Consider the following 21,145-nt stretch of genomic DNA (forward strand, 5'->3'; position numbering starts at 1 on the left):
GGTGGTGAGAAACGTGGTTCCGGTATCCATCATTACTGCAGAGCCAACTAGAGACTTGTTGGAGGTACTGTGTCCCCGGTACCAAATACCATCTAGGTTCCATTTCTCTAGGCAGGCGATACCGAAAATGTACACAGACCTCAGAAAAAGAGTCACCAGTGTCCTAAAAAATGCAGCTGTACCCAATGTCCACTTAACCACGGACATGTGGACAAGTGGAGCAGGGCAGGGTCAGGACTATATGACTGTGACAGCCCACTGGGTAGATGTATGGACTCCCGCCGCAAGAACAGCAGCGGCGGCACCAGTAGCAGCATCTCGCAAACGCCAACTCTTTCCTAGGCAGGCTACGCTTTGTATCACCGCTTTCCAGAATACGCACACAGCTGAAAACCTCTTACGGCAACTGAGGAAGATCATCGCGGAATGGCTTACCCCAATTGGACTCTCCTGTGGATTTGTGGCATCGGACAACGCCAGCAATATTGTGTGTGCATTAAATCTGGGCAAATTCCAGCACGTCCCATGTTTTGCACATACCTTGAATTTGGTGGTGCAGAATTTTTTAAAAAACGACAGGGGCGTGCAAGAGATGCTGTCGGTGGCCAGAAGAATTGCGGGACACTTTCGGCGTACAGGCACCACGTACAGAAAACTGGAGCACCACCAAAAACTACTGAACCTGCCCTGCCATCATCTGAAGCAAGAAGTGGTAACGAGGTGGAATTCAACCCTCTATATGCTTCAGAGGTTGGAGGAGCAGCAAAAGGCCATTCAAGCCTATACAATTGAGCACGATATAGTAGGTGGAATGCACCTGTCTCAAGTGCAGTGGAGAATGATTTCAACGTTGTGCAAGGTTCTGATGCCCTTTGAACTTGCCACACGTGAAGTCAGTTCAGACACTGCCAGCCTGAGTCAGGTCATTCCCCTCATCAGGCTTTTGCAGAAGAAGCTGGAGGCATTGAAGAAGGAGCTAAAAGGGAGCGATTCCGCTAGGCATGTGGGACTTGTGGATGCAGCCCTTAATTCGCTTAACAAGGATTCACGGGTGGTCAATCTGTTGAAATCAGAGCACTACATTTTGGCCACCGTGCTCGATCCTAGATTTAAAGCCTACCTTGGATCTCTCTTTCCGGCAGACACAGGTCTGCTGGGGTTGAAAGACCTGCTGGTGACAAAATTGTCAAGTCAAGCGGAACGCGACCTGTCAACATCTCCTCCTTCACATTCTCCCGCAACTGGGGGTGCGAGGAAAAGGCTCAGAATTCCGAGCCCACCCGCTGGCGGTGATGCAGGGCAGTCTGGAGCGACTGCTGATGCTGACATCTGGTCCGGACTGAAGGACCTGACAACGATTACGGACATGTCGTCTACTGTCACTGCATATGATTCTCTCAACATTGATAGAATGGTGGAGGATTATATGAGTGACCGCATCCAAGTAGGCACGTCACACAGTCCGTACTTATACTGGCAGGAAAAAGAGGCAATTTGGAGGCCCTTGCACAAACTGGCTTTATTCTACCTAAGTTGCCCTCCCACAAGTGTGTACTCCGAAAGAGTGTTTAGTGCCGCCGCTCACCTTGTCAGCAATCGGCGTACGAGGTTACATCCAGAAAATGTGGAGAAGATGATGTTCATTAAAATGAATTATAATCAATTCCTCCGCGGAGACATTGACCAGCAGCAATTGCCTCCACAAAGTACACAGGGAGCTGAGATGGTGGATTCCAGTGGGGACGAATTGATAATCTGTGAGGAGGGGGATGTACACGGTGATATATCGGAGGGTGAAGATGAGGTGGACATCTTGCCTCTGTAGAGCCAGTTTGTGCAAGGAGAGATTAATTGCTTCTTTTTGGGGGGGGGTCCAAACCAACCCGTCATATCAGTCACAGTCGTGTGGCAGACCCTGTCACTGAAATGATGGGTTGGTTAAAGTGTGCATGTCCTGTTTTGTTTATACAACATAAGGGTGGGTGGGAGGGCCCAAGGACAATTCCATCTTGCACCTCTTTTTTCTTTTCTTTTTCTTTGCATCATGTGCTGATTGGGGAGGGTTTTTTGGAAGGGACATCCTGCGTGACACTGCAGTGCCACTCCTAGATGGGCCCGGTGTTTGTGTCGGCCACTAGGGTCGCTAATCTTACTCACACAGCTACCTCATTGCGCCTCTTTTTTTCTTTGCGTCATGTGCTGTTTGGGGAGGGTTTTTTGGAAGGGACATCCTGCGTGACACTGCAGTGCCACTCCTAGATGGGCCCGGTGTTTGTGTCGGCCACTAGGGTCGCTAATCTTACTCACACAGCTACCTCATTGCGCCTCTTTTTTTCTTTGCGTCATGTGCTGTTTGGGGAGGGTTTTTTGGAAGGGACATCCTGCGTGACACTGCAGTGCCACTCCTAGATGGGCCCGGTGTTTGTGTCGGCCACTAGGGTCGCTAATCTTACTCACACAGCTACCTCATTGCGCCTCTTTTTTTCTTTGCGTCATGTGCTGTTTGGGGAGGGTTTTTTGGAAGGGACATCCTGCGTGACACTGCAGTGCCACTCCTAGATGGGCCCGGTGTTTGTGTCGGCCACTAGGGTCGCTTATCTTACTCACACAGCGACCTCGGTGCAAATTTTAGGACTAAAAATAATATTGTGAGGTATTCAGAATAGACTGAAAATGAGTGTAAATTATGGTTTTTGAGGTTAATAATACTTTGGGATCAAAATGACCCCCAAATTCTATGATTTAAGCTGTTTTTTAGTGTTTTTGGAAAAAAACACCCGAATCCAAAACACACCCGAATCCGACAAAAAAAATTCGGTGAGGTTTTGCCAAAACGCGTTCGAACCCAAAACACGGCCGCGGAACCGAACCCAAAACCAAAACACAAAACCCGAAAAATTTCAGGCGCTCATCTCTATATATAATATTATATATATCTGTCTGACTGCTCAGCTCACACAGCTTATAATTGTGGGGGAGACTGGGGAGCACTACTGCAGTGCCAGTTATAGGTTATAGCAGGAGCCAGGAGTACATAATATATTATATAGTGAGTGACCACCAGACACACAGTGCAGTTTATTTAATATATCCGTTCTCTGCCTGAAAAAAGCGATACACACAGTGACTCAGTCAGTCACATACCATATCTGTGTGCACTGCTCAGGCTCAGGCCAGTGTGCTGCATCATCTATTATCTATATATAATATTATATATATCTGTCTGACTGCTCAGCTCACACAGCTTATAATTGTGGGGGGAGACTGGGGAGCACTACTGCAGTGCCAGTTATAGGTTATAGCAGGAGCCAGGAGTACATAATATATTATATAGTGAGTGACCACCAGACACACAGTGCAGTTTATTTAATATATCCGTTCTCTGCCTGAAAAAAGCGATACACACAGTGACTCAGTCAGTCACATACCATATCTGTGTGCACTGCTCAGGCTCAGGCCAGTGTGCTGCATCATCTATATATATTATATATCTGTCTGACTGCTCAGCTCACACAGCTTATAATTGTGGGGGAGACTGGGGAGCACTACTGCAGTGCCAGTTATAGGTTATAGCAGGAGCCAGGAGTACATATTATATTAAAATTAAACAGTGCACACTTTTGCTGCAGGAGTGCCACTGCCAGTGTGACTGACCAGTGACCTGACCACACTGACCACCAGTATAGTTAGTAGTATACTTATATTGTGATTGCCTGAAAAAGTTAAACACTCGTCGTGTGACTTCACTTGTGTGTTTTTTTTTTTTTAATTCTATAAAAATAAAACTCATTCTGCTGACAGACAGTGTCCAGCAGGTCTGTCATTATATAATATATAATATATACCTGTCCGGCTGCAGTAGTGATATATATATATTTTTTATATCATTTATCATCCAGTCGCAGCAGACACAGTACGGTAGTTCACGGCTGTGGCTACCTCTGTGTCTCTGCACTCGGCAGGCAGTCCGTCCATAATTGTAATACCACCTAACCGTGGATTTTTTTCATTCTTCTTTATACATACATAGTTACATAGACATCTTCTCTTTATCAACCAGTCTATATTAGCTGCAGACACAGTACAGTACGGTAGTTCACGGCTGTGGCTACCTCTGTGTCTGCACTCGGCAGGCAGTCCGTCCATAATTGTAATACCACCTAACCGTGGATTTTTTTCATTCTTCTTTATACATACATAGTTACATAGACATCTTCTCTTTATCAACCAGTCTATATTAGCTGCAGACACAGTACAGTACGGTAGTTCACGGCTGTGGCTACCTCTGTGTCTGCAGTCGGCAGGCAGTCCATAATTGTATACTAGTATCCATCTCCATTGTTTACCTGAGGTGCCTTTTAGTTGTGCCTATTAAAATATGGAGAACAAAAATGTTGAGGTTCCAAAATTAGGGAAAGATCAAGATCCACTTCCACCTCGTGCTGAAGCTGCTGCCACTAGTCATGGCCGAGACGATGAAATGCCAGCAACGTCGTCTGCCAAGGCCGATGCCCAATGTCATAGTACAGAGCATGTCAAATCCAAAACACCAAATATCAGTAAAAAAAGGACTCCAAAACCTAAAATAAAATTGTCGGAGGAGAAGCGTAAACTTGCCAATATGCCATTTACCACACGGAGTGGCAAGGAACGGCTGAGGCCCTGGCCTATGTTCATGGCTAGTGGTTCAGCTTCACATGAGGATGGAAGCACTCAGCCTCTCGCTAGAAAAATGAAAAGACTCAAGCTGGCAAAAGCAGCACAGCAAAGAACTGTGCATTCTTCGAAATCCCAAATCCACAAGGAGAGTCCAATTGTGTCGGTTGCGATGCCTGACCTTCCCAACACTGGACGTGAAGAGCATGCGCCTTCCACCATTTGCACGCCCCCTGCAAGTGCTGGAAGGAGCACCCGCAGTCCAGTTCCTGATAGTCAGATTGAAGATGTCAGTGTTGAAGTACACCAGGATGAGGAGGATATGGGTGTTGCTGGCGCTGGGGAGGAAATTGACCAGGAGGATTCTGATGGTGAGGTGGTTTGTTTAAGTCAGGCACCCGGGGAGACACCTGTTGTCCGTGGGAGGAATATGGCCGTTGACATGCCAGGTGAAAATACCAAAAAAATCAGCTCTTCGGTGTGGAGGTATTTCACCAGAAATGCGGACAACAGGTGTCAAGCCGTGTGTTCCCTTTGTCAAGCTGTAATAAGTAGGGGTAAGGACGTTAACCACCTCGGAACATCCTCCCTTATACGTCACCTGCAGCGCATTCATAATAAGTCAGTGACAAGTTCAAAAACTTTGGGTGACAGCGGAAGCAGTCCACTGACCAGTAAATCCCTTCCTCTTGTAACCAAGCTCACGCAAACCACCCCACCAACTCCCTCAGTGTCAATTTCCTCCTTCCCCAGGAATGCCAATAGTCCTGCAGGCCATGTCACTGGCAATTCTGACGAGTCCTCTCCTGCCTGGGATTCCTCCGATGCATCCTTGCGTGTAACGCCTACTGCTGCTGGCGCTGCTGTTGTTGCCGCTGGGAGTCGATGGTCATCCCAGAGGGGAAGTCGTAAGCCCACTTGTACTACTTCCAGTAAGCAATTGACTGTTCAACAGTCCTTTGCGAGGAAGATGAAATATCACAGCAGTCATCCTACTGCAAAGCGGATAACGGAGGCCTTGGCATCCTGGGTGGTGAGAAACGTGGTTCCGGTATCCATCATTACTGCAGAGCCAACTAGAGACTTGTTGGAGGTACTGTGTCCCCGGTACCAAATACCATCTAGGTTCCATTTCTCTAGGCAGGCGATACCGAAAATGTACACAGACCTCAGAAAAAGAGTCACCAGTGTCCTAAAAAATGCAGCTGTACCCAATGTCCACTTAACCACGGACATGTGGACAAGTGGAGCAGGGCAGGGTCAGGACTATATGACTGTGACAGCCCACTGGGTAGATGTATGGACTCCCGCCGCAAGAACAGCAGCGGCGGCACCAGTAGCAGCATCTCGCAAACGCCAACTCTTTCCTAGGCAGGCTACGCTTTGTATCACCGCTTTCCAGAATACGCACACAGCTGAAAACCTCTTACGGCAACTGAGGAAGATCATCGCGGAATGGCTTACCCCAATTGGACTCTCCTGTGGATTTGTGGCATCGGACAACGCCAGCAATATTGTGTGTGCATTAAATATGGGCAAATTCCAGCACGTCCCATGTTTTGCACATACCTTGAATTTGGTGGTGCAGAATTTTTTAAAAAAACGACAGGGGCGGGGGCGTGGCCTAGCTGCAGATCTGGGCAGACGTGTTGCAGTGGAGCTCCTGCCTTACGCCCGAATAAACTGCCATTCTGCTGCTCCTTAGTGATTTTGGGGACCCCCCTTTATCAGCTGGGGTATACCTGTATCGGGCAGTGAGGTCCGCGGAGCCGGCGGGTGTCCCCTACACCCGTGCGGGTTGCGGCCTTCTGTCCCAGGTGAAGCCGGGACCTCCGTCTCGCTGCTGCCCCGGAGGAGGCGGCCTTGGGTGGCTGGAGTTCGCCAGAGGGGGTGCCCCCCACCACATCGGGATTCTACTCCCTGCGGGACGCTTCACTTTGTTCCTCGGTGGGAGGTGAGTGTTGCCCGCTGCCCCCTTGCCTCGGATGGAGGCCCGCGGGACGCCGTCGTTGCGCTGAGGGGAGCCGAAGGCGGGAGGACTGTGCCGCTTTCCCCAGCCGAGACTACTCCGCCCGCTTACCGCCCGGATTGGCGGGTCCCGACCTGGGCGCCGCACGGCCACTGCACCCGTCCCTGACTACCCGACTGGTGACCTCCGGAGGCCTAGACGGCCGGGAGCTTCCACGGAGGTCGGGACACGGGAGGCGCCATTTTGATTACTGGCGCTGCGCCCACACTTGGACCCCTTGCAGCGGATGTGCTTCTGGCGCTGCCTGGGGAGACTTCATCAGAGCCTCTGTCCCCCGGGCGCTCTCTGGGGCCGCACCGGATACTCACTGTAAAATAAGGGGGGAAAATAAAAATAAAAATAAAATAAAAATAATAATAATAAAAATAATAAAAAAATAATTATTATAGGTTCCTTAAAATCACTCTTGCTCCCCTCACCCACGCTCCAACTCCCTGTAAACATATTCTCCTTCTTTCTGCCTGCCTGGGGTTAGTGTCCGCGGAGCCGGGAGGGGCTCTAGGCCTCTCTGCGGGTTGCGGCCTACCCCACCCACTCAGACCGGGACCTCCAGCTACCAGCCGGCCGCGCTGTGGAGCATCGCAGACCCTCCGGATCCCTGCCGCGAATCGACGGTGACCGGCCCGACCCCTACTGCACTCACTGCTTTGGGTCTCGACTTGTCCTCTCAGTGCGGCCCGAGCTCCCTGAGACGGCCGCAGCTCCTCTTGAACCGGAAGCGCCTCCATCATCTTACGACTGACGACCCGATCGTTTAGGCGGCCCAGGACGCCGCATATCGTGGGGAACCTTCTCCCAGTGGACCCAGTGGCCTCATCCTTACCCTGCTCCCCACCCTCCGAGGCGGGTCCCGGGGTGCACATCTGCCGCCCTAGAAGTCTCTGCAGCACAGCCAAAAAGGAAGGGGAAAAAAAAAGGGGCCTGCAGCATCCAGCAAACCTGCAATATTGTGAGTACCCGCTGTCTCCACAGCACCTATTTCTTATCTGCACCCCTGCTCCATAGAAACCCACGACAGGAACCCAGAGTCGCCATTTTACTTTCTGGCACCCAGCCAGAGTAAAGAAAAGCCGCACTATACCACACACTCCTCACCTCTGTAAGAGCCCAGATTCTGTTTACACCACCGCCGGCACCGGTTATGGAAGTGCTTTAATACCAACCATGAGTGACCGGGCCACTGAATAGGGGGTTGGACTGCGACCTGCCTCGACAGCGGAGCTGGCACCTGGAAAAGACGCGGTCTCAGCGTTATGACACTCGGATCCATACATCCCAGACCTATCCTTAAGACGACTTGCAAGATGATTTAACGCAAAATAATCATATACTACATGTGCCATAGCTAAATGGTTGGACTCCATATATAACACTCTGGCACCCTACCCCCAGCCCCGCGGTTGGAGGATCAGACCTGACCAGAGTACTTGCTCATTAAACGGACTGACCTGTGTCCTCCTATCAATAATTTTTCTTCCCTTTTTCCTTTTTTACCACCACTCCTATCCTCCCCTTTTTTTTATATATACCACTATGTCCAAAAACAAAAAAGCAACGCAAGCTCAGACTAACTTCTTTGGCTCAAAGACTAAGGGCCCACAGAACCCCACCATGGCCGCAAGCTCCCCCCCCTCCCCGTGTTTCTCGGAAGCGGGTATCGATCCCCAGATACAGGCGGTTATGTCGAGCCTACTGGAGGGAGTGCAGTCCGCGTTCAAACAGGAACTCTCGAACGCTATAGCTGAATTTAAATCGGATCTTACAGTTCTCGGTATCCGGACGGACGCTTTGGAAACAAAGACAGACGATCTCTGCCGCTCCCAACACCGCATTGACAGTGAACTCGCTAGATTGCACGAGGAAATGGAGACCCTCAAGGAGCGACAAGAGGACCAAGAAAATCGCTCGCGTAGAAATAATCTTCGCATACGCGGCGTCCCAGAATCGGTCCTCGGCCCATCGCTACCAACATTCTTGAGAGAATTCTTCACACACTTGGTACCGGACCTTACGGTCGAAGAATGTCTCTGCGACAGGGCACATAGAGCACTCCGGGCAAAACCGTCTCCCGCCCAACCACCCAGGGATGTTATTGTCCGTTTCCATTACTTCCGCTCGAAGGAAAAAATTTTGTCCTCAGTTCGAGATTCATCGGAGATCCTGTTCAAAGGCACGCAGTTGCAGATTTTCCAGGACCTGGCACCCTCCACCATCCAAAAACGGCGAGACCTCCAACCGGTCACCCGGATCCTGCGACAACACCAGATCAGATATAGATGGGGATTCCCCTTCCATTTACACGTTTCGGTTAATAACTCTGTCCACTCGGTCAAGACCCTAACCCAAGGACAGGAATTGCTGGCAAAGCTAGATCTCCTCCCAACATCAGCTGAAGATGACATGGCGGCCTCATCATCTAAACCGCCACACCCTCAGCCCCCTCTTCCTGACTGGACACGGGTGACCCGACAGCGCAATGTGGACAAGGATCCTCCCTGAACTGGGGAAACCCCCCCGACGTGTATAGTGCACGAACTGACGATGCAACGCCTCCACGACTCGAAACGAGTGGGAGCAGTGGAGAACTCGACATCAGCTCAAATACCAGTATCGTAACTATCCTCGGTTAATGCTGTTATAATTAAGTTATGATTGTTTGCACCCCTGTGGTATTCCCCCCTCCCCCCCTTCTTTTTTTCTCTTTCCTCCCCCTCCCCTCTTGCCCAATTCCCCCCCCCTCCCCTCCCCCTCCCTATTTTTGGTTTTATGTTTGCATTTTTGTTGCTAGGACACAGTTCTCAGAGTCCTATATTATATTATGTCTGCCATAAATGTAAAATGGTTATAGCCACCCTCAGCCCTTGTGGCCCGGGAGACTCATATCCTCCCACATGGTAGCTCAGTTACCCCCCCATAATCCCTTACTGTTGTTAATAATGTTACTTATTAGATGCTTTTCCCGTGCGGCCCCTGAGTGGGACCCACAAACACAGGGATGTTTCCCCATTTGGGGTATTTCTTCTTCTTTTCTATGTTCTTCTTTCTCTCTCTTTTCTTGTGGCCTCTGCTCGACCTTCCCGCTCCTTCTCTCGCTTGGCCTGGAGGGGTGGCCTTCGCCTTGCATAAATTGTACCTTGCTGGACTATACCCGGCAAAACGCCATACTCCTCCACGTAAATAACCATGTCTCTTAAAATATTTTCGGTCAATGTAAATGGCCTGAACTCCCCTAGGAAGCGTACCGTGTTCCTGAGTGCTTGCAGACGTGAGAAAGTTGACGTAGCATTCCTACAGGAAACACACCTCACCGGTCCCCACACCCGGCTTCTGGGCAAATGGTTCTCCCAGTCCTATTTTGCCTCAGCAGACTGTAAAAAACGGGGTGTAGCCATCTTAGTTCATCGTAATATCCCGTTTATCCATTCCAGGACAGTGATAGACCCAGATGGACGGTTCCTTATGGTAATGGGTACCCTCCGTTCTAAGGCTCTCACTTTGGTCTCCGTCTACGCCCCCAATCAAGACCAATCTTTGTTTTTTGACTCTCTCTCTAAACGCCTATCACGAGAAGCACAGGGAAGCATTATCATGGGTGGCGACTTTAATACCATAATTGACCCCTTGCTAGATAGATCCAGTCCTCCGCCCCACGCTTCTATAACGACTCTCCCCCGGGCTTCCCGCACACTCACCGCCATCATGAAACTCCACGGCCTCTGTGACACTTGGCGTTCCCAAAACCCCCACATCAAAGATTTTACGCACTTCTCTGCTCCACATCAACACTACTCCAGGATTGATATGATCCACATATCCTCTGCCCTAGTGCCATTGATCTCGGATACGGGCATCACACCACTGACTTGGACGGACCACGCTGGGGTCTACCTCCTCATAGATATACACCGAGCGCCTCATAGGAAATACAAATGGCGCCTTAACGACTCGCTTCTACAACACCCTTCTGCACTAGAGGAAACTAGACTAGCGATCGCACACTATTTCACCGAAAATATGTCTCCTGACATCCCACTTAATATCCTTTGGGAAGCGCACAAAGCCACGATCCGCGGCACCTTGTTAGCAAAATCGTCGGCAATTAGGAAAAAAGCTGCACAGGAGATAGCCTCCCATCGAATCAGAAATAGCCACCTTACTATCCAAACATAAAGTATCCCCCGATCCCTCTTTACTCACTCAGATAGACTCCCTCCGGGGACAGCTAAACACCCTCCTATCCAACCGTGCGGCACTAATACTTCGGAAACTGCAACAACGCTTCTACGACAAAATGGATAAAATAGATACCCTATTAGCCAACAAACTTCGTCGTAAGCAGGCGCTGGGCGCAATAGATAAATTGTACTCGTCACAAAGGGGAACCTATACATATGACCCTGAACTGATGGCTGAAGATTTTCGCCTATTTTATAGCTCCCTTTATAACCTACCTGACCCGCCCCTGCTGTCTCCTGACGGATCTGGGGGAGTGCGCTCATACCTATCTGATACCCCCCTCCCAACCCTATCTGACAATCAATTGGAAGCCCTTAACAGTCGAATCTCGGAGGAGGAGACAATAGCCGCCATACGATCTATGCGCTCGTCGGCTGCTCCAGGGCCGGACGGTTTCACAGCCCAATATTATAAACTCTTCGCGAAGGAACTGGCACCACACCTAGCCTCCTTGTTTAACGGTATCCTCGAGGGAGCCTCCTTCCTGCCGGAGACAACCCGGGCCAACATAGTGGTAATCCCAAAGCCTGACAAAGACCCGACTAGTTGCTTAAACTACAGACCAATCTCATTACTGAATGTTGACTTGAAGATATACGCGAAAATATTAGCTAACCGTCTGGGTCCCTTGATGCCCGGCCTGGTCCACCCGGACCAGGTCGGCTTCATCCCTGGACGCCAGGCGTCTGACAACACCAGAAGGGCAATAGATCTAATATACTCAATCCAAAAACGGAAACTTCCCTCTCTCATTTTGGCTCTCGATGCGGAGAAGGCCTTTGACCGCATATCGTGGCCTTTTGCCTTCGCAGTCCTTGACAAAATGGGATTCTCCGGAAACTTTCTAGAGGGAATCAAAGCACTCTACCGCTCCCCGTCAGCCCAGGTCATGGTTAACGGTGTCTCCTCCTCCAGTTTCGGAATCACCAATGGTACCAGGCAGGGATGCCCCCTTTCCCCCTTAATTTTTGCACTAGTCATGGAGCCCCTAGCAGCAAGGATCCGTAATAACAGTGCAATCCATGGAATACCCACAGGCCTTTCCGAACACAAGATAGCGCTATATGCCGACGACGTCCTGATCTCTCTCACTGATCCAGCCCAATCTCTCCCTGCTCTTCTATCCGAGATCAATTCATACTCCCAGCTCTCTGGCTATAAAATAAATGTGAACAAAACAGAGGCCCTCAACTTTTATATCCCGGCAGCTCTTAAACAGGACCTTCAAACTACCCTCCCCTGTAACTGGCATACCAAGAAAATTAAATACCTTGGTGTGTACTTGACTCACCATCACCACCAACTTTTCCAAGCAAATTATCCCCGTTTATTACAGATAATTAAGGAGGACTTGGTGGATTGGTCCAGTTATTTTATATCGTGGATAGGCAGAATCAACTCCGTTAAGATGAGCGTGCTCCCCCGACTCCTGTACTTATTTCAGACCCTCCCGATTTACGTCCCTACCTATGTCTTCAAGACCCTACAACGCCAATCCTCCCTTTTTATTTGGAACCACAAACGCCCACGAGTCAGACTTAAACTGCTCCAACGCCCCTCCAGAGGCGGCGGCCTGGGTATCCCGGACTTTAAGAAATACTTTTACGCCGCGCAACTCGCTCAATGTGCACAATGGTGCAACGAGGGCGGAACAAGGAAGGTCTGGGTGGGGATTGAGGCGGAGGAGACGGGCCTAGCCACGCTATCTTCTCTATTGTGGCTCCACCGGAACCGGCGTCCCCGTGCGGCCCTATCGCACCCTGTAGTAGGTCGCTCCCTAGCGACTTGGGACCTGACAAACAGACGGTTCAGCTTGGCCCCATACCCGTCCCCGCTAATCCCGTTGTTTCACAACCCAGCCTTTCCGCCAGGTATGAGTGGAGCCACGCATACATCTTGGCGCTCGAGTGGTATACTATATGTTAATGATATCACCTCCACAGCTACTTTCCCACAATTCACAGATATCCGTGAAGGAACAGTAATCCCCTCATCGGACTTCTTTCGCTATCTGCAAATTAGACATTTCCACTCCACCACCACCACTACCCTTCTCCACAGACATCTATCCCCCTTCGAATACATTAGCTGGAAACGCACCAACACTAAAGGCCTCATATCAGATATTTACGCCCTCCTGGACGACCTCCCCACAACATCCCGGGCCCCTCACGAATCAGCATGGGAAAAGGAACTGGGACTTACTATAGACAATGAAGACTGGGTAGATATATGGGACAATGCCGCTTCCAGCTCCATATGTGTGAGAATTAAAGAAAATATCTATAAATTACTATACCGATGGTACTATGTCCCTTCCCGTCTGCATACTATGTTCCCCGGCACCCCAGATGGATGCTGGAGGGGCTGTACGGACAGTGGTTCATTCTTACACATATGGTGGGCTTGCCCCAAAATCTATAAAATATGGGGTGAACTCATCACTTTGCTTTCGCGCCTATTTGACACCTCCATCTCCCCTGATTCCCAATACTTCTTGCTCCCCATGTCCCTTCCCACCCTCAATAGACACCAAAACAAACTATTCCGACATATAGTTTCGGCAATGACTTGCCAAATTGCCACAGACTGGAAGAACCCGACCCCCTCACCAATGCCGGTGATAATTTCCCGGATATGGTATGTCCACAAAATGGAATACATGACCGCAGTCATTCGTAACACTTCGAAGCGATTTGATAAAGTATGGTCCCCGTGGCTAATCCTGCAACAGGCTCCGTCTCCATTTATAACCTGACACGGCATGCCAAGGCCCTATTCACCTCCTGCCCCCGAAGGCTACCCCTCCACCCCATCACCCTTTCTCTACTCCCCCCCCCTCTTCTCTTCAACCGGAGGTGCCCAGCCTCCTATGCTTTCCTGTTCCCTCCTGCTCGCTATCTGAGCACTTTCCTCCTCTCATCTCTTCTGCTGACTCTCTATGACGGAAGGCCACTCCGTTGCCGAGAGTTCCCCATCTCTTATGCTCTGACTTGAATCTCTAAACATGGGAAAACACAAAAACAAAAATCGGATCTACTCTGTTGTTGTAACAATTCACCCTAATTATGCCTGTTCTTTAAGCACCCAAGATGTTCGGGTGTTCTGTTATGTTATCATTGTACTTATTTTACGATCCATCCAATAAAATGTGTTTAAAAAAAAACAAAAAACGACAGGGGCGTGCAAGAGATGCTGTCGGTGGCCAGAAGAATTGCGGGACACTTTCGGCGTACAGGCACCACGTACAGAAGACTGGAGCACCACCAAAAACTACTGAACCTGCCCTGCCATCATCTGAAGCAAGAAGTGGTAACGAGGTGGAATTCAACCCTCTATATGCTTCAGAGGTTGGAGGAGCAGCAAAAGGCCATTCAAGCCTATACAATTGAGCACGATATAGGAGGTGGAATGCACCTGTCTCAAGTGCAGTGGAGAATGATTTCAACGTTGTGCAAGGTTCTGATGCCCTTTGAACTTGCCACACGTGAAGTCAGTTCAGACACTGCCAGCCTGAGTCAGGTCATTCCCCTCATCAGGCTTTTGCAGAAGAAGCTGGAGACATTGAAGGAGGAGCTAAAAGGGAGCGATTCCGCTAGGCATGTGGGACTTGTGGATGCAGCCCTTAATTCGCTTAACAAGGATTCACGGGTGGTCAATCTGTTGAAATCAGAGCACTACATTTTGGCCACCGTGCTCGATCCTAGATTTAAAGCCTACCTTGGATCTCTCTTTCCGGCAGACACAAGTCTGCTGGGGTTGAAAGACCTGCTGGTGACAAAATTGTCAAGTCAAGCGGAACGCGACCTGTCAACATCTCCTCCTTCACATTCTCCCGCAACTGGGGGTGCGAGGAAAAGGCTCAGAATTCCGAGCCCACCCGCTGGCGGTGATGCAGGGCAGTCTGGAGCGACTGCTGATGCTGACATCTGGTCCGGACTGAAGGACCCGACAACGATTACGGACATGTCGTCTACTGTCACTGCATATGATTCTCTCAACATTGATAGAATGGTGGAGGATTATATGAGTGACCGCATCCAAGTAGGCACGTCACACAGTCCGTACTTATACTGGCAGGAAAAAGAGGCAATTTGGAGGCCCTTGCACAAACTGGCTTTATTCTACCTAAGTTGCCCTCCCACAAGTGTGTACTCCGAAAGAGTGTTTAGTGCCGCCGCTCACCTTGTCAGCAATCGGCGTACGAGGTTACATCCAGAAAATGTGGAGAAGATGATGTTCATTAAAATGAATTATAATCAATTCCTCCGCGGAGACATTGACCAGCAGCAATTGCCTCCACAAAGTACACAGGGAGCTGAGATGGTGGATTCCAGTGGGGACGAATTGATAATCTGTGAGGAGGGGGATGTACACGGTGATATATCGGAGGGTGAAGATGAGGTGGACATCTTGCCTCTGTAGAGCCAGTTTGTGCAAGGAGAGATTAATTGCTTCTTTTTTGGGGGGGGTCCAAACCAACCCGTCATATCAGTCACAGTCGTGTGGCAGACCCTGTCACTGAAATGATGGGTTGGTTAAAGTGTGCATGTCCTGTTTTGTTTATACAACATAAGGGTGGGTGGGAGGGCCCAAGGACAATTCCATCTTGCACCTCTTTTTTCTTTTCTTTTTCTTTGCATCATGTGCTGATTGGGGAGGGTTTTTTGGAAGGGACATCCTGCGTGACACTGCAGTGCCACTCCTAGATGGGCCCGGTGTTTGTGTCGGCCACTAGGGTCGCTAATCTTACTCACACAGCTACCTCATTGCGCCTCTTTTTTTCTTTGCGTCATGTGCTGTTTGGGGAGGGTTTTTTGGAAGGGCCATCCTGCGTGACACTGCAGTGCCACTCCTAGATGGGCCCGGTGTTTGTGTCGGCCACTAGGGTCGCTAATCTTACTCACACAGCTACCTCATTGCGCCTCTTTTTTTCTTTGCGTCATGTGCTGTTTGGGGAGGGTTTTTTGGAAGGGACATCCTGCGTGACACTGCAGTGCCACTCCTAGATGGGCCCGGTGTTTGTGTCGGCCACTAGGGTCGCTTATCTTACTCACACAGCGACCTCGGTGCAAATTTTAGGACTAAAAATAATATTGTGAGGTGTGAGGTATTCAGAATAGACTGAAAATGAGTGTAAATTATGGTTTTTGAGGTTAATAATACTTTGGGATCAAAATGACCCCCAAATTCTATGATTTAAGCTGTTTTTTAGTGTTTTTTTAAAAAAACACCCGAATCCAAAACACACCCGAATCCGACAAAAAAAATTCGGTGAGGTTTTGCCAAAACGCGTTCGAACCCAAAACACGGCCGCGGAACCGAACCCAAAACCCGAAAAATTTCAGGCGCTCATCTCTAATTAACTGTGGCCACAAGCTTTTTCATGCACCCCTATGTAAACTCAATTGTTCTAAACCTGTGTCAGCTGCTCCTTAGCAATTTATCAGCCAGTGTCAGGTGACTAGTGTACCTTTAAAAGCCATAAGGTATGTGGCAGGTGCACATTAAACCTAGTGGGCATACTGTATTTGCAGTTATATTATGTGTGATACAGTTGCCAGGTTTCAAGGATAAGCGAGTTTGCTATGGTGAGTGCTGAAGTGTGTGTGTGTGTGTGTGTGTGTGTGTGTGTGTGTGTGTGTGTGTGTGTGTGTGTGTGTGTGTATAATTATATATATCTATATATATCTATCTACTTGTTATTACTCACCCCCCCTCCAAAACCCACTCTCAAATGTTCTAACAACTTTTCCTTCCCATTCATAACTCCCCAAACACCCTGACAGGGCCGTAACTAGGGTGGTGCAGATGGTGCATTTGCCCTGTGGGCACGCCGTTGCATCTACCCAGATTGGCTGCCATACTATGTGCCAGACAGCTGTAGCACTGTCCATTGTAGACATTATAGAAAGCAGCGTCTTCTTCGTGTGCTTGGCTCTCCCTCCTGCTGCTGGCGAGCAGGTGAGGGAGACGGGTGAGGGCAGGAGCGGGGACAGGTGAAGAGAGGAGGAACAAGAGCTGAGAGAGGATCCGGCGAGTGAGTGGAGCAGACTGGTCAGTGTTGTGATCAGAAACATTGGGACAGCATGAGTATGAGTTGCTGCCTCCCCAGGTTATGCGTTACAGAAGCACTCGTATGTCATACTAATGTGTTTAGTGTTGGTCAGACACACTTTACACAGATATCTCACAGTGTATGGCCACGAAATCTGCGTTCCACCCCTCATTTCCCTGTTCCTCTCCTGTGAAGAGACAGGGGAAATGTCAGGCAGGCAGGCAGCCAGCCAGTAACAGCAGCACATACACTGCCTAGTTTGGCCATTCAATTATCAAATCTTTCGGAAATGCTGGACAGTGTCAGCTTGTCCGGTAATTAGTGGTCAGTCACAGCAATGCTCTATACCAGGCCTGACCAACCTGTGGCTCTCCAGATGTTGTGAAACTACACATCCCAGCATGCCCTGCCACAGTTTTAGCATTTCCTAATAGCACAACTGTGGCAAAGCATGATGGGACTTGTAGTTTTACAACAGCTGGAGAGCCACAGGTTGGCCAGGCCTGCACTATACAGTTATCTGTGTGATCTATTGACAGATAATTGTATAGTGAATGTCCAGCTTCTGATATACAGTATCTATATACATTAAATAGTATTGTACCATGTAAAACCATTTTAGAGGACCTTCCTATGAGGGAGATACCATTTTTTTATGTACCTACATGACATGAGATGGAAATATATTGCAGCCATTTCCTATTTTTTGAAATGAGACTGAAAAAGGTGTCACGGACAGGAAACAGTCTTGAGCAAATAGACATCCTACGTTGGTACAAGGTAGAAAACCAAATATATTTAAACATAGAAACATAGAATTTGACGGCAGATAAGAACCACTTGGCCCATCTAGTCTGCCCCTTTTTTATTTTATCCTTTAGGCAATCTCAACCCTTTTTTAACCTTAATTCTTTGTAAGGATATTCATATGCCTGTCCCAAGCATGTTTAAATTGCCCTACAGTCTTAGCCTCTACCACCTCTGATGGGAGGCTATTCCACTTATCCACTACCCTTTCTGTGAAGTAATTTTTCCTTAAATTTCCCCTGAACCTCCCCCCCTCCAGTCTCAATGTATGCCCTCGAGTTCTAATACTTCTTTTCCTTTGAAGAATGTTTCCCTCCTGAACTTTGTTAAGACCCTTGATATATTTGAAAGTTTCTATCATGTCCCCCCTTTCCCTTCTCTCCTCCAAACTGTACATGTTAAGATCTTTTAGCCTTTCCGGGTAAGTTTTGTGATGTAGGCCATGCACCATTTTAGTTGCCCTTCTTTGTACACTCTCTAATGTATTTATATCCTTCTGGAGATAGGGTCTCCAGAACTGGACACAGTATTCCAGATGGGGCCGTACCAATGACCTATACAGTGGCATTATCACTTCTTTTTTCCTGCTACTGATTCCTCTCCCTATGCAACCAAGCATCTGACTTGCCTTTCTCATTGCTTTGTTGCATTGCTTTCCTGCCTTCAAGTCACTTGAAATAGTGACTCCTAAATCTCTTTCCTCCTCAGTAGTTTCCATTATAGTACCCTTGATACTATACTTAGCCTTTGGGTTTTTGAGACCCAAGTGCATGATTTTGCATTTTTTAGCATTAAACTGTAGTTGCCACGTTCTTGACCATTTCTCAAGCCTACCTAGGTCATTAATCATTTGTTTGACCCCTCCCGGTGTGTCTACCCTGTTGCATATCTTTGTATCATCTGCAAAAAGGCATATCTTCCCTTCAATACCATCTGCAATGTCACCAACAAAGATATTAAAGAGAACTGGACCAAGTACAGATCCCTGGGGTACTCCACTGGTAACATTTCCCTCCATAGATTGCACTCCATTAACTACGACTGTCTGTTTCCTATCCTGCAACCAGGTTCTTATCCATTTAACTGATTTATAATCCACCCCCAGGCTTTCAAGTTTATTTAGCAGTCTGCGATGTGGGACAGTGTCAAATGCCTTACTAAAGTCTAGATATGCTATATCTACAGCTCCCCCTTGATCTATTATTTTCATCACAGAGTCAAAAAAGTCAATAAGATTTGTTTGGCATGATCTCCCACCAGTAAATCCATGCTGTTTTGGATCCTGTAAGTTGTTTGATTTAAGATATTCCACTACTCTTTCTTTTAATAGTTTTTCCATTACTTTCCCTACTACTGATGTAAGGCTTACTGGTCTGTAGTTACTTGCTTCTTCCTTGCTTCCACTTTTGTGCAGTGGAACTACATTTGCTCTTTTCCAGTCCTCTGGAATAGCACCTGTATTTAGTGACTGGTTAAATAATTCTGTTACAGGTGTAACCAGCACATCTTTTAGCTCTTTGAGTATCCTTGGGTGTATCCCATCTGGTCCCATTGATTTATCCACTTTTAGTTTTGAAAGTTCTGTTAGGACCTTCTCCTCTGTAAATGTATTTTCATCTACCTCATTTTTATGAATGTCCTTGCAACTTAACTGTGGCCCCATCCCTTCTTCTGTAGTAAATACTGAGCAAAAATAATTATTTATTTAGGTGATCTGCTATTGCCTTGTCTCCCTCCACCAAATGCCCACTCTCTGCCTTAAGTCTTATTATTCCTCCATTTGATTTTCTCCTTTCACTTATATACTTAAAAAAAGTTTTACCCCCTTTATCTGACTGGGCCATTTTCTCCTCAGCTTCTGCCTTTGCACGTCTGATCACTTTCTTAGCATCCTTCCGTCTGTCCAGATACACCTCTTTGTCGTTATTATTTTGAGTCTGTTTGTATTTCCTAAAAGCCATCTTTTTTGCTTTCACACTAGTTGATACTTCTTTTGTGAACCACACTGCCTTCCTTTTCCTGGTGCTTTTCCTAACCATTTTGATACAAAGGTCTGTTGCACTTAGTAATGCACTTTTCAGTTTTTTCCACCTCTCCTGCACTCCTTCCAAGTTCCTCCAGTCTGCCAATGAATAACTTAAACATCTCCCCATTTTTGCAAAGTCAGCATTTCTAAAATCCAACACCTTTGTTTTTGTGTGACAGGAGTTGGATCCTGTCTTTATACTAAACCATACTGCTTGATGATTACTGGATCCCAGGTGCTCACCCACATATATCAAATATCCTATCACCATTTGTAAGAATTAGATCAAATATTGAGTCTTTGCGAGTGGGCTCCCTCACCAATTGCTTGAGAGATGCTCCCTGTAAGGAATGTAAAAATTTGCCACATGTAGCTGAACTTGCAAAAGACCCCTCCCAATTTACATCAGGTAAATTAAAGTCTCCCATGATTATGACTTCTCCCTTAAAAGCCATTTTAGAGATTTCCAACAATAGGTTACTGTCCAAATCCTGCCCCTGGCCTGGTGGTCTATAGATCACCCCAATGCGAATAATGTCCTTCCCAGTTTCTATGGTGACCCAAAGGGCCTCAGTTTTGGCTTCAATATTTTGTATTAAAGTAGCATTTATGCTTTTTTCACATACATTGCTACCCCTCCTCCTATTCTTCCTATTCTATCTTTCCTAAATAAATTGTATCCTGGTATAGCCAAGTCCCAGTCATGATTCTCATTGCACCAAGACTCTGTAATTGCCACAAAATCCAGGTTATCCCTTGTCATTATTGCAATTAGCTCTGGAATTTTGTCTCCTAAGCTCCTAGCATTTGCACACATAGCTTTAAGAATTTTGTCTGTGCATTTGCTATTAGTAGCCATGTCCAGAGCGTACAAATAAATGATACGTTTAAAGTTGAAATTACCTGTTTGGGGATGTTGCTCAGTATTTGTTTTCTTTTACTAATCGGTAATCATACTCTGTCTTTTACACCATGACTACACCTTACTAAATATAAAGATATAGTACACCTGAACACAATGGTAAATGTTCAAAGGAGGTAAACACCAGTCAGTATGCAATAATAAAATGTTTCACCGAGCAACTTCCCCACACATGCAATGACATTTACAAGAAATCATTACATCAAGAAACATACATAAGTTTGCCTAAGAGAGAACTGTAGTGAGCAGATTGGGGATGCCTTTTCATAGGTTTTTAAAAACAGATAATATGCATAAGATGAATTACCTACTTTTGAGGCATTAAAGCAGTTCTTTTGTGGTAGTGTTGGTGTGTTGATGTTTCCCTTCTGTTTTCCTTCGGCTTAACGCAGGCATAACGCTATTTTTATA

At 47.7% G+C, this 21,145-nt stretch overlaps 1 protein-coding gene across 1 annotated transcript in view; it reads right to left on the reverse strand.

Annotated features, from left to right (window-relative positions):
* The window catches only part of LOC135050100 (zona pellucida sperm-binding protein 4-like), an 80,223-nt gene that overhangs the window by 48,337 nt on the left and 10,741 nt on the right, over nucleotides 1-21,145 (reverse strand). The gene's annotated exons all lie outside the window — the stretch shown is intronic.

Source organism: Pseudophryne corroboree, chromosome 2, assembly GCF_028390025.1.
Source record: "Pseudophryne corroboree isolate aPseCor3 chromosome 2, aPseCor3.hap2, whole genome shotgun sequence".
NCBI lineage: Eukaryota > Metazoa > Chordata > Amphibia > Anura > Myobatrachidae > Pseudophryne > Pseudophryne corroboree.